The following is a 13,270-nucleotide window of genomic DNA, read 5'->3' on the forward strand; positions in this document are numbered from 1 at the left end:
AGACAGAGAGAGAGAGGGGGAGAGAATGAGGGAATGGGAGAGAGAGAGAGAGAGAGAGAGAGAGAGAGAGAGAGAGAGAGAGAGAGAGAGAGAGAGAGAGAGAGAGAGAGAGAGAGAGAGAGAGAGAGGGTGAGGGAGATGGAGAGAGAGAGAGAGAGAGAGAGAGAGAGAGAGAGAGAGAGAGAGAGAGAGAGAGAGAGAGAGAGAGAGAGAGAGAGGGAGGCAGGTGAGAGGGCAGGGAAGGAAAGAAATTCAATTGTAATTTCGAAGCTGTCACAGGGCTGAGGCTGGTAACTCTGCTGCTGCATCAGCGGGTGCTAGAGACTGTTACCGCAGAAGGCTGTTACTGCTCCTCCCTACTGACCCATTGTAGCCGAGTCTTTTACCCCTAGCCCAGCCAAAGACAAAGGAACCCAAATTACCCAAAGTTGATTTGCAGAGAAAGGGTAGTATTAGAATATTTGAAAAAGAGTATCTGAATGTATTTATAGACAACACAAACAAAACACAAAATACCACAAGAACATTTTATTAAAGGGTTAGCAGGATAATGCAATAAAGTTAGATGACTTAATTCCGTTGCGGTCCAAACGATTTGGCAGGCAGTCAGAGAGGCTTGTAAAAAAAGTAGCAAAACAACGTTAACTGCACTTTGACCAAGAGCCATTTTTTAAACGTCTTTTGATGGCAGGAATAGATGCTGCGCTGTTTAGCAATTTGTTCCACTCTTCTCTGTGCTGATAAAGGAACTTCATTTTGTCTTGGCTCTTCATCATAGTATGGATTAGGCTCTTATGTGATAATAATAAACATATATATTTATTTATATTTATTTAGAAGAAGTATATGTATAGAAATTAAATATATATATTATATTGTGTTTGTGTGTGTGATGAATATGATGCCATAATAATACTTTGAATGAGTAGTTTCAATTAGGGCATTCGCAACACAACCACACTTGAGCGAGAAAAAAATAGAAAGAGAGAGAGAGGGAGAGAGAGAGGGGCAAAGAGAGACAAAGAGAGAGAGAGACACACTAACAAAGAGATGCAGTCCATACAAGCAGTCGCCCGATGCAGAACAATCAAAATGGATTAAACCAACCGCGCCATTCAGACATGCCTGTGATGATGCTAATCAATCTATAATAAAATAACACTTCATAAATCTGATACTGTTGTTCCAACACTTTTAATAACATAGATTTGAATATTGCCTTGTGCATTGGACTGATTTATTGACAAAAAAGTGCTATCAAGCTTATATACACCCGTGATGCTGGTTGCCCGCCAATAATACCATTAACGGCATTGTTCAAACTCATTATGCTACCAGAAACACAATAATAATCGCAGGACAACAATTCACAATTTCTGCCATTGAGCTAATCACTTTTGTTTGCGTTATTACTCTGTCTCTTGCCCCCCCTCTCTCTCTGATTCTCTCACTCACTCACCCTTTCTCTCTTGTTGTCTCTCTATCTCTCTCCATTTCTCTTTATCTCTCTCTCCATCCCTCTCTCTCTCTCTCTCTCTCTCTCTCTCTCTCTCTCTCTCTCTCTCTCTCTCTCTCTCTCTCTCTCTCTCTCTCTCTCTCTGTCAGTCTCTCTCTGTCAGTCTCTCTCTCTCTCTCTCTCTCTCTCTCTCTCTCTCTCTCTCTCTCTCTCTCTCTCTCTCTCTCTCTCTCTCCTCTCTCTCTCTCTCTCTCTCTCTCTCTCTCTCGCTCTTTGTAATTCTGTCATAAATCTCAGGAGAGGGTGGTATATAAATCCCTAGTGCTGAATTAGTATTGTAATTTGTAGTATCCATGCATGCTTTGCCAGCATGGACCTTGGAGTTATTAATCTAGGGGGACAGGTGCCATAGAAACAATATGCTGAGCGTTTGGCCTGAATACCAGGCTGACCCTGCCTATGCCAATGTCTTCAGAGCATTCAATTAGAATTACAAGGTATGGACCGGAGCCCAGTTTTAGTGAATATAAAACTGTCATAGATCACAGATCTACACTCTACTTAAGAGGACAGGAAACCAGAAGGGATTTTTACGAATTAAGTCGGTACCATTGCTGGCATATCGGTAATTATAATTTCAAAATTCTCTCACAGGTATTGAAATATTCTTTAGAGAAAGACTGCAGGTAATACAGAGATGAACATCACAGTAAACGTAGCTTGTGTTTACATTCATCATCTTACAAAGTATTTCATGAATAATATATATACTGTGTATTTTATACATTATACATTCAATGTATCGATGCATTAGCAGGGAATGCCTGGCCATCCATAGATTGCTGTTTGTGAGTAGCATATTGGAACTGTCCAAAAACGTGCTGTGTGGTTTATGTGTGTGTGTGTGTGTGTGTGTGTGTGTGTCTGTGTTTGTGTGTGTGTGCGTCCATGTGTGAGCCTCAGTTCGCACGATGGCTGACTGGTTCAACCCTCCCGTGGAACAAGAAGTGTAAGCGGGTGCATAGGGCCCACTGACAAACATGACACATTAAACACTTTGTCTGTTTGCTTTTGTCTTAGCCCCTACCCCCCCCCCCCCCCCCCCCCCCCCCATCCACTCCACTAATACGAGCCTTTTAGGTGATCATAAAAACAGGAACCTGCAAATGTTTGATGTTGCCTGTGGTGGTGGTGGGCTGAGGTGGAGTCTCACAAGAGAGGTGTCACGCCAGTGATGTACGGCCCCCGACGCTCTGTCGCGCCACGCTGCAAAGTCTGCTGGGAAATAATCTGACAGCTTGTTCTGCGCGCGCTCACGGCCGACAAGAGAGAGAGCCGAGGAAGACGGGGGGGAGGGGGGGGGAGAGGAGGAGGGGAGGAAGAAGAAGAAGGAGCGATGGAACAAAAGGGGGAGGCGGAGGAGGAGGAGGAGGAGGGGGGATGACAGGGAGACTGGTGGTGGTGGTGGTGGGGGGAGGGGTGGGGAGACATGCGAGGGAAGGGAGGGAGAGGAGAGGAGAGAGAGGGCGCCATCAATTCAGAAGGCCCGTCTCCATCATGTCATCGGCCTGTCAGCCGAGATTTAGAAATAAAGGTTTGAAGATACTGTCAGTGGCCGCGTCCAGATCGATGCCAGGGTCCCTCGCTCACCTACAGCTCACTCACACGCTCCGTGCTAGGGATCTAGCAAAGGCCTGTGGGCTTGTAGGCTGGTAGTTGTGGCCCCTTGACGTATAGCTGGACAGTAGCTGCAAGCCTCGTTAGCAGACCAATCACAGCCCTCGCTGCTGCATCGCCTCAACGTAAGGTGACGCTTTTTGGGGGCGGCGCACGTCAGGCCCTTGCGGTGGACGCACGGAGGGCCCGCAGGCAGGTAATGGGTCGGCAAACCCCCCTTGCGTTGCGTCAACGTGGAACCATAACCAAGCCTTTAGTGACGCGCAGGTTAGTGTAGCGGCGACGTCGCCGGGCACCGCATTCGATCCTCGGTCCGCACAGCCTGTACCCGTTGGCATCGTTATTTTTATCGTTATTAAGGAGAAAGAGCTCCTATCTGCTCCTTCATGACCTGGGCCGTAATGCACTGTACCTCTGATAAAAACATCCACTTAATCAATAATATGAATGGTACTTGCTTAGCTCAGTCAGACAAAGTTTCAGCCCAATGAGATAGCTAGCCAGAGAACCGTTCCAGAGCAAAAGTAATGTATCAATATATATTTTATATACTGTAATTATATAAATATATATTGACTGTGTTTGTTTCATGACAGAACCATGCGAGTGTTGGTTTGAAAAAAAGAGAAGACGTGCATATGGGTAAAGCCATTAGAGGAAAGAGAGACACGAATGGAAGGATGGAGGCCATGTGAATAAATGGAGTCATTAGGCATGCATTTGTGGAAGCCTGGCATCCATATGACAGTGCAGGGCGGCAGGCTGCTTCTGTTGCTGTTCCCAGTAAACACAACAAACACATTGGCTGGGATCTCTCTGCTCTGGGCAGCCTCCTCCTCTGGTTACTGGAGGAAGAGGAGTGCACTCCCCTGCACAGCTCCCACACATTGTGTATACATTAGTGACTGGGCTTTAATGTTTCCTTCAGGAAGTCGACTTTATGAATCGGTACTGTAAAGTTATTACACCGATTATTATTACCATTATTATTATTATTATTATTGTTATTATTATTATTATTATTATTATTATTATTATTATTATTTATGTTGTATCAATAATAGGTAACAAAAACATTGCAAGGCACTCATTAACGTTCCTCCACATTTCTTTTTTCTTTTAACAGTTTTCAATATTAATAGCACTTATTGGTATGTCCAATGTTTTTTATCCAAGATACAGCAGATTTGAACAATATTTGGAAGAATTGAAATTAATTTAAAAGGAAATAATTCTATGCGCCATATTTTTGACTTATTTGGTGTTAAATCTCCTCTGAAACTTGGACATACCAATAAGTGCTATTATTATTGAAAACTGTAAAAAATTGAAAAAATAAATGTGGATGAACGTTAACGAGTGCTTTGCAATGTTTTTCCAAAAGTTAAAAAAGACGAAATATTGCCAAAGATAGTTTTGGAAATGAAGTTTGGGAGGGAAATATTACATTATTTCCATCTTCCATTATAATGTAAAATGTACCTTAAATCAGTGCTACAAAAACTGAAACATATTTGATCAAGATACAGTTCTACATGAGGTAGGCTATTTATACTCGTTGCCCTCTACTTCTTGACTTTGATCATGCTAATTTAACCACATCAAACAAAACCCTTCATGATTTCCCCTAGTTTAGTTTAATCCTGCTGTACAGAGTGGTTTGAGGAAACGTACCGAAATATCTCGAAACAAACACAAATAATGCCACAAAAGTAAATTATATTTTACAACCTTCACCTCACATACATTTCTCTCTCTCACCCTCTCTCTCTCTCTCTCTCTCTCTCCCTCTCTCTCTCTCTCTCTCTCTCTCTCTCTCTCTCTCCTCTCTCTTTTAGATTTTAGTGGCGAGGGTATTCGACATTTGAGTGATGGTACCTATCAGTGTAATGCATGTGTTGTAAAACTGTCAGCTGACACATTGACTGACAGGTCCAACCCCCGCTAGAAAGGGCTGGTCTGGGGGGGGGGGGGGGGGGGGGGGGGGGAGTGAAAACTCAGTGTGGAAACGTCCAATGCTGAGACAGAACAGGGAGAGTGGAACAAGAGTGGAGTGAATATGCATTTTTCCATTCAATACAGTGGTTTGTGTTTTTTTCACAGTTTGCACTGTTTCAATCTGGCGCTGAACTTCGTCCATATAACAAGCATGATATGTTTCAATATCACTGCCAGCCAATCTGCATGTTTTTTTGAGTTAGTCCCAACAGCTGTTGACTCAAAGGGGAAACAAAATAACTTTCTTGTTTTCCAGATGGCCCCAGTCAGCAGCAGAATGATGAGGGTGAACAGTGTGGCTTCAACCATGTGTCATTTCTTCTGATTTAAATCAAAATGGCTGCTCATTCATCCACTCATCATCCAACAGTGAAAAAGTAGAATCATGTGTGCCAACGTGCCATCGTGTTTCAACATTGAAATGTGCTACTGTCTCAATGGGACGAGGTGAATTGAGTGTAGAAAATGTTGAAGGGACACAACCACAGGGACAACCCAAGTGTCGTAAATAAAATTTCCTCATGGAAAAGGTAGCTCACCTCAGCGTTGCTCTGTGTATACACGTGTTTGTGCGTACGTATGCGTGCATGGGTGTTTGTGAGAGTCACTCAATGTGTCGGTTCCCAATGAGTTGTAACCCGCTGCACTGCCATGGTGAAGCTGGTGTCCTGTCGTGATAAATGTATGTGTTTGAGCCCTCGGAGTATCGATTGCCTTCGCTGCTCCTCCATATTTCAGAGACCTAGAGAATAAAGCAGCGAGACCGAGGGCTGATATATGCTTGCGAAAAAGGTTAACCCTGGTCAATGATACAACGTTAAATGTGTGCACAGGGAACCCGGTTGCAGAGAATATCAACTAGCATTGGGATGCTAACATAGTGGCTAGCCGTAAGGAAGGGTTGAATAGGCCAGGAATTTTGAGACATCAGCTGTGAACGGTGTGCTTCAATAGTATGACTAAGGACTTTTACGAATCCTCCACAAAGAGTGTTTCCATGAAGCATAGCTGACCTTAAAGAAGGGGCCATAGACAAGCTTAGTGCCTCTCAGTGAAGGCTGTGGAAGGAAAAGAGACATGTTTTATTATGACTGAGTAGCCTTAACTCTACCTTTGTGCGTTTTCCTTTACTTCAAAGCTTTCATAATCTTTTGTAAGATGACTGAATGAATCATTCAGGGATTCTTGCCATTTTACATGTATTTTTCGATTTTTAAATCTGTGATTGATTTCATTTTCTTGGTCAGCTCAATATTTTACCTGCAGGTGCGATTATGAATTGAGACGGATAACGTTGAGGCACCATTGTGGGCATTTGAATTGCTAAGATGTACGTTATAACATTTAAAAGAACATAATCCGAGACTACTATCATTGTAATATCATCTCTCTCTGAACTTTGATTTTACCCCGATATTTCATTATCAGTTTTCCTCTTCCAGTAATAGCATTTTATTCCCAATGTGCATCGTAGGTTTTTACAGATCAAGGCTTCGTGGGCCATTCCGATGAAAAACTATCAATACAGGAAGAAACATCAGCAAAAATCCTGTGACACATTGCCAACATGCTCCTCCCGTTCCATTCCCGTTGCCAGCATCAATAATTCACCCGGCAGCTCATAACTTTATTTCCAATGCATAATTGAGACCAGCCAATGTTTTCGTCAGCCATTTGTATGTAAAGCAATCTTTAAACAATAAAGAGAGTGGTCCATTGAACTTTAACAGCTTATCGTTGCGCTTACTCCTCAAATAGAAGGAGCACTGCACCGACTGGTGAACTTCATCGTCGCCAGTATTTGCTTAATCTGTGCTGCTGTCGTATGCATGCAGTCTGAAAATATAAAACACTGTGCAATTCCGGGTCAAATAAATCGAAGGGACAGGATCTAACGTTTATCTTACTTAAGCGGCGGTTGACAGAGATAATGCAGTGCTTGAATAGACATCAGTGAGGCAATTTGCGCATGTGTTTTAGATTGTTGATTACCTCTAACCAAAAATGGAGCATACGGTTTGGAAGATACTTCCAATCCATGAGGACTGATCTTGAAGGCCTGTGGTCTGTACTACATGAGTGCGTAGTACTGTGAGTCTACATTTTAAAAGCTGTGAGTTTGTAGTAGGCTAGTATGAGCTTGAAGTACTATCTGAGTCTACAGTTCACTTTAAATGCATTATTGTGAGGGCAATTGTGTGTTTCCCTTTTGCTGTGAAACATTTCCTTTTGAAATATCCAATAATTAGATTTAAAACATACCAAATAACATACATCATACATTGAACTGTACCTGCCTTTATAACTTTGAAGGACACTCCGTTGGTCCAGACATGCTTCTAGAGATCCTACGAGTACATTTCTCCTTTGTTGGCACCAGTGCTTAATAAATATTGATTTATTATATTAATTACATGTTAATCGCAAAACACATAGGCACCGGGTTAATTACTCTCGCATGTCATACAGCAAATTTTGTGTTCACAAATATTTATTGAGCATAGTGTCCTCCTGAGAGAGCTATAAAAGTGAACAGACCATTAAACTATGTACAATATCCACCCAAGTGTCAATATCTGCATCACCTACCCATCGACCAATCAGATTGCATAAAATGTTATTCCCTGCAGGCTAAATAAATAGAGAAAACAATAAAATAACTCATTATTTATTTTGATGATCTTTAAATGAATAGGGAGGAATAATGACAATAAGGTAAGGAAGTGTAGCATTAAGATTTCATAAACCTTTATATCACATAAAAAATAATAAACAGGTCGGAAACCATTTATTTGAATAATAAAACGTTCTTATGATAATCATGATCAATAAAGAACTATTGTGCATTCAGCTATCTTTATTTATTTTGGTCGATTTTCTGATTAAATTCCCAAAGGCCTCAAAACATTCAAGAACATTAGCATAAGTTAAATCAAACTATGCTCTTTTGTGATATTGGCTTTATGGTAGGTTTTCATGTTTTTTTGTGTTTAATTTGTGATATGGATTCATAATTTCACTATCAATTAAAATAAAAAAAGATATTAAGCCTGAAATTGAATTAGGGTGCTCAAGATAAAAGATAGAAAATATAGCTTTGTTGTGCCGTGTGTGTGTTTGTGTGCATTCTTGTGTGTGTTTGTGCGTATGTGAGAGGGAAATAATCCATTTTGGTGTGCAGCAGCACTTGTGTGGTTTGCTGCTCAGATCAAGGTTGCTGATTTAATTGAGCCACTACTGGACCCAGAGCGGCGAGCAGACAGAACACTATCGACAAACTATGAATGGTTCCAATATGGCCGATCAATGTGGCTTTGTGGGCTGCGCCCCGGAGACTTTGATTTTCCTCTCAAACAACAATCCCCGATCCCTGCGTTTCAAAGGCGAACTCCATGTTTGACGGTTGTTGTTGTTGTTGTTGCCGTTGTTGAGGCTGTGGTTAACGGTGGTTCCTCCATGTTTGAGTGATGTTAACGCGGTCGATGAGTCTCCCACACTCGAGTCACCCCGGAGAATCTTCACCTCGGTTGGCCTTCACCACGGCAACAACCAATAAAGCTCCACTCGATACAGCGATGACCAGCGGTAAACGCTCCCATTATCGGCTGCCTTCGAGTAGCACGAAGCCCATCTGAGGAGTGCCATGCGTGTGTGTGTTGGGGTTCCAAATCCTCCTGTTTCATAGTCCTTCCTGCACAGACTTTAGCCTCACACGCCGGGCCACGACATGAGAAGAAGCCGCCTCCTTCTCGCCGAGATCCATTGGAGCCGTGTCACAAAATGCGTTGGCAGTGAAGGCTAACTGTCTAACCATTTCAGCTAATTGCCTCATTAATGATTCACCGGTGTTAGGCTGCTCCAGCACTTCGCTGTGGGGAGCAAATTGTTCTGATTGGTTTGCCTCCGTCAATTATTGATGAGGTAGCGAGCTGAAGTGCTAACACCTGGCTTTAGAAGTCCAAATGGCCCTCCATTCCCATCACACGCTCACACTATCCACACAGCCCTCCCTGACCACACTCTAGTCCAGAAGCTGGAGCCAGGGCTCTCTCTCTCTCTCTCTCTCCCGCTCTCTCTCTCTCTCTCTCTCTCTCACTCTCTCTCCCTCTCTCTCTCTCTCTCTCTCTCTCTCTCTCTCTCTCTCTCTCTCTCTCTCTCCCTCTCTCTCTCTCTCTCTCTCTCTCTCTCTCTCTCTCTCTCTCTCTCTCTCTCTCTCTCTCTCTCTCCCTCTCTCTCCCTCTCTATCCCTCTCTCTCCCTCTCTCCCTCTCTCTGAGAGCGGATGCTGCGTGGCCCTGGAGCCGGACTGTGATCTTTAGATGGGAGAACACAAGCTGATGGAACAGGGCTCATGGCTGATGAGCAAATGTTGATCCGGTGCAGAGATGGGAGGGAGTGTGTGGGGGGGGGGGGTTAGATGAGGAGGCAGAGAGTGGGGTCACAGCTGGAGGAACTGCCGGGTGGATGGATAGCTGGAAAGATGGGTGAAGTGATCATATACATATTTCATAATAGGAAACATCATAATAAGTAACACAAAAACTAATTGTTAGCCTCATAGCCTAATTGCTTAAGTCATATTTTGTCCAAACGTTGATATCTAACCTAACTCTGCTCTCCTAACGCTGCTGATTCACTGTGCTTCATTGGCTCAATCGTAAGCCATTCTGTAATCACTATCTTGCCATCTATTTGACTTAGGCATTATGGATGCTTAATACAAGATGAACCTTAAAATATCACTTTTTGGCACTCGTGGCACTCATGCTACGAGGCTGACGAAATGACACCTCAATGTGCTACTGGTGGAGCACTTGGTGAAAGGACAAGCATACAAGCATCTGGGAAATCACGCATTAAAAAATTGCTCTATCACATTGATTAATTGACCTACATGTGGTATATGTTGCATATTCTTTTGGATGGGGCCCAAATCCCGGCGTGGAGCGGTTGTGTTTTAAGTCCTATTATCACAGAGGATGTGCTGCCTGGCCCCTCCTGGGTTTCGCTCTTCATGGCCCTAATTGAAGCTGATTAAACAACCTGCAACCCCCTCTCATGCTGATGCCACTGTCACTCTGAATCCCAGCCAAGTGGGCCAGCCCCGTACACTCACAGGGTGGTCACTGTGCCTTTGTTGATACCCCCCTCGCCACACACACACACACACACACACACACGCACACACACGCACGCATGCGCACACACACGCACACACACACGCACACATACGCACACACTATGCAAACAACAGTGACTCACAGTGTGTCATGCGTCACTATCTCAGAGTGTACATGGCCGGCTGGCCGGTGAGTGCACATGTGCGTGCGACACACAATGCAGGTGATTAAAGTGGGGGAGATGTGAGTCAAACTTTGAATAACCCCTTTACTTTCTTCTCTCTTTGTTCTACCCTACCCCCCCCCCCCCCCTCTCTCCTTCTCGTCTCCACTTCCTGCTCACAGATAACCTGATGACTGATCGTGGATGACCTAAAAGGGGCCGACCGACTGCACGAGGACGCCCAAAAAGCACAACAGCTAAAAATGACTACTTCACAGAGGAAACAAAAGATCAGATCTGCTGAGAATCCGCCCCTCCAACCCCCTACCTCCGACCCTGCCCGCACCCGCCCAGAAGCCCTATGAAGCAACTCTGGAAGTCTCGCGCCGATCCACATGACCTTCCTGATATTTTACCTCAAGCTTTTTTGCTACAAAATGAAAAAGAAAATGAAGAAGAAAAAATATGAGAAAAATAAAACTAAGACGTACACCTCCGACTCCACATGAAGAGTTTGTAGCAGGGGGGGTTGCTATTCTCCTTTAGCGGGAAGACATTATTGCATGCTTCTGTAATTAGTTCATCAATCTACCCTTATTCCTGACGTAGAAAGCCTACCAAACTACACCCCTCACACACACACAGAAACACACACGTACACACACACACACATACATACAGGCACGGACACACGCACACACATACACACAGAAGCATTCAACACACATATATGCGTGCTCAAACCCACAAACACACGCTCATTAATTTATTAAGTCAAGGAACCGCATTCTACTGCTTCACTTTTGAGAACCATTGTAATTATCATTAACAATGGTTTCCTCGTTTTAGAGAACTATGTGGCGTACTCTTTGGAGCAGTTTAAATTATACCTCCGTATTCTCTTTACACAAAGTCCTAGTCTTCCTTTTCAATAACCTCACTTAACTTGTAAATAGAGACGAGCATGGAACAAACAGTGTATATTTACCACTTTTTCGTAGATCGCAAAAAAACTCATATTGTGAATATTTCCACAATTTATTATATACTTTTTCTCATAGGTAAACATAAATTGCATAATGTTTGGACATTCTTGGTCTGCGTTTGAATACTAACATAATACGAGCATTACTAGTGATGGTGGCATCACTTCCCTATTTATCATCAATCCTTTCATTGAAGCAACGGTTTGGCATGAGTCGAAACATATACCAATTATTATCAGGAATATTACTATTATTATTTTTTGCAATAATAATAATATTTATCAGAAAACACAATCATTTTCTGTCATTGCATGAATTATGCCCTCATTTTAGTGGGCGATAGCTATTTCTTTAGCTCCATCCGTTCTCTCATTGACCTACTCTCTACCCCAAACGAAGGCTATTAGCATCACCTGAACTCCTCTCAGCCTAAGGTACCTAAGCTACCTCTTCCTGTAGTGTGTGAAAGGGGAGCCCTCACTAGGCTACATGTGGAGGGAGGGAACCAATAAGTATTGATATGATTTTGAGGTCGACCTGATTGCTCCCCCATATCTCCCATGGACTGTGAAGTTAACCCAACGCACTGGGACATTGTGATGCAAGCCGACAACGCTAACTTCTCCACCAGTGAAAACCAAGTTCCCCGTGCATGGACAACAAGACACTGGATTCAATGCATCGTTCTGAACGCCCGTCCTGCGTCTTCTACCTCTCCGTTGTCCATGCTGTGCATCCTGGCCCCGGGGACTCTGTTGTGACCTGATGGGGTGGCCCTCTCACGGGCTCTACTGTAAGACTATCAGGCCCTCCACAGCCTTGAGGGAGGAGCGTCACTCTATCTCTGACGCCTTGAACAAGACACACGAAGATGACACACATGGCAATAAGGACAAAAACAAACAAGCAGTCTCACTCGAGTACAAAACACAAATACAAATGCAGAATGCACATACGGATACAAGCACACACACACACACACACACACACACACACACACACACACACACACACACACACACACACACACACACACACACACACACACACACAAACACCCACAAACGTAGGGCGACTCAAACATGTAGGTACATGTATATATGTACAGTGTATCCATCTTAGTCTGAGATCCATACTGTTCTCTGCATGTCGACATGTAGGTGAGTCAATCGATCATATACATGGTTAAGGGTAGGCCGGTATTCACTGGGTTCACGCCCTGAGCCAATGGTATCCAATGGTATAGTTCTTGGTATGCGTTAACCCTCCTGCTTACTTTACCATCTATGACAATGCATCGCTATTCGAGGTCTGTGTCTGCGGAACAAACAATGCTACTTTTACCTGATGTGTTTTTAGAGAATTTTTCGTTTCGTTTCAATTATATTTATTTTAATCGTTACCTAATAATTGCATCTGCTTCTACCGAACTAGACCGGGGCCCGGTCTTCACCTCACCTCTGATGTCACACTGGACCGGACCATAATGTCGAGCAGGGGAGAGAGAGCACAGGGGTGGAGAGAGGAGAGGGGGGAGAGAGGAGAGGGGCCGAGAGAGGAGAGCAGAGAGGGACGGAGGGGCAAACTGGGGCGCTCCCATTAAGTGGCAGCAGACGAAGTGCCACGAGGCATCCAGCCAGCGACTGTCCATTCATCCCCCCCCGTCCGTCCGTCCGTCAGAAGGATTTACAGCGCCCGCGTGAGTTATGAGAGCCAGACGTCACCGTGCACAAGTCTCAGTCAGGGGGCAGGACCGGCACAGGGAAAAGGTATTAAAAGATGTCGGAGGAAAAAAATAACAAATTTAGAAAACGAGGGGATTCTCCCTTGGATATCAGGTGTTTGGATCCAGAGAGTATAGGCACAACCTC

The 13,270-nt window shown here is 43.9% G+C and overlaps 1 protein-coding gene across 1 annotated transcript in view; it reads left to right on the top strand.

Moving 5' to 3' along the window:
- Nucleotides 1-12,371, top strand: part of mafa (MAF bZIP transcription factor a) — a 46,628-nt gene extending 34,257 nt beyond the window's left edge. Inside the window, exon 3 of the mRNA XM_030377776.1 lies at nucleotides 10,596-12,371. The gene's annotated coding sequence lies outside the window, so the exon portion shown is untranslated. The remainder of the gene's footprint in view (nucleotides 1-10,595) is intronic.
- Nucleotides 12,372-13,270: the final 899 nt, after the last annotated feature.

This window comes from Gadus morhua, chromosome 14 (assembly GCF_902167405.1).
Source record: "Gadus morhua chromosome 14, gadMor3.0, whole genome shotgun sequence".
Taxonomy (NCBI): domain Eukaryota; kingdom Metazoa; phylum Chordata; class Actinopteri; order Gadiformes; family Gadidae; genus Gadus; species Gadus morhua.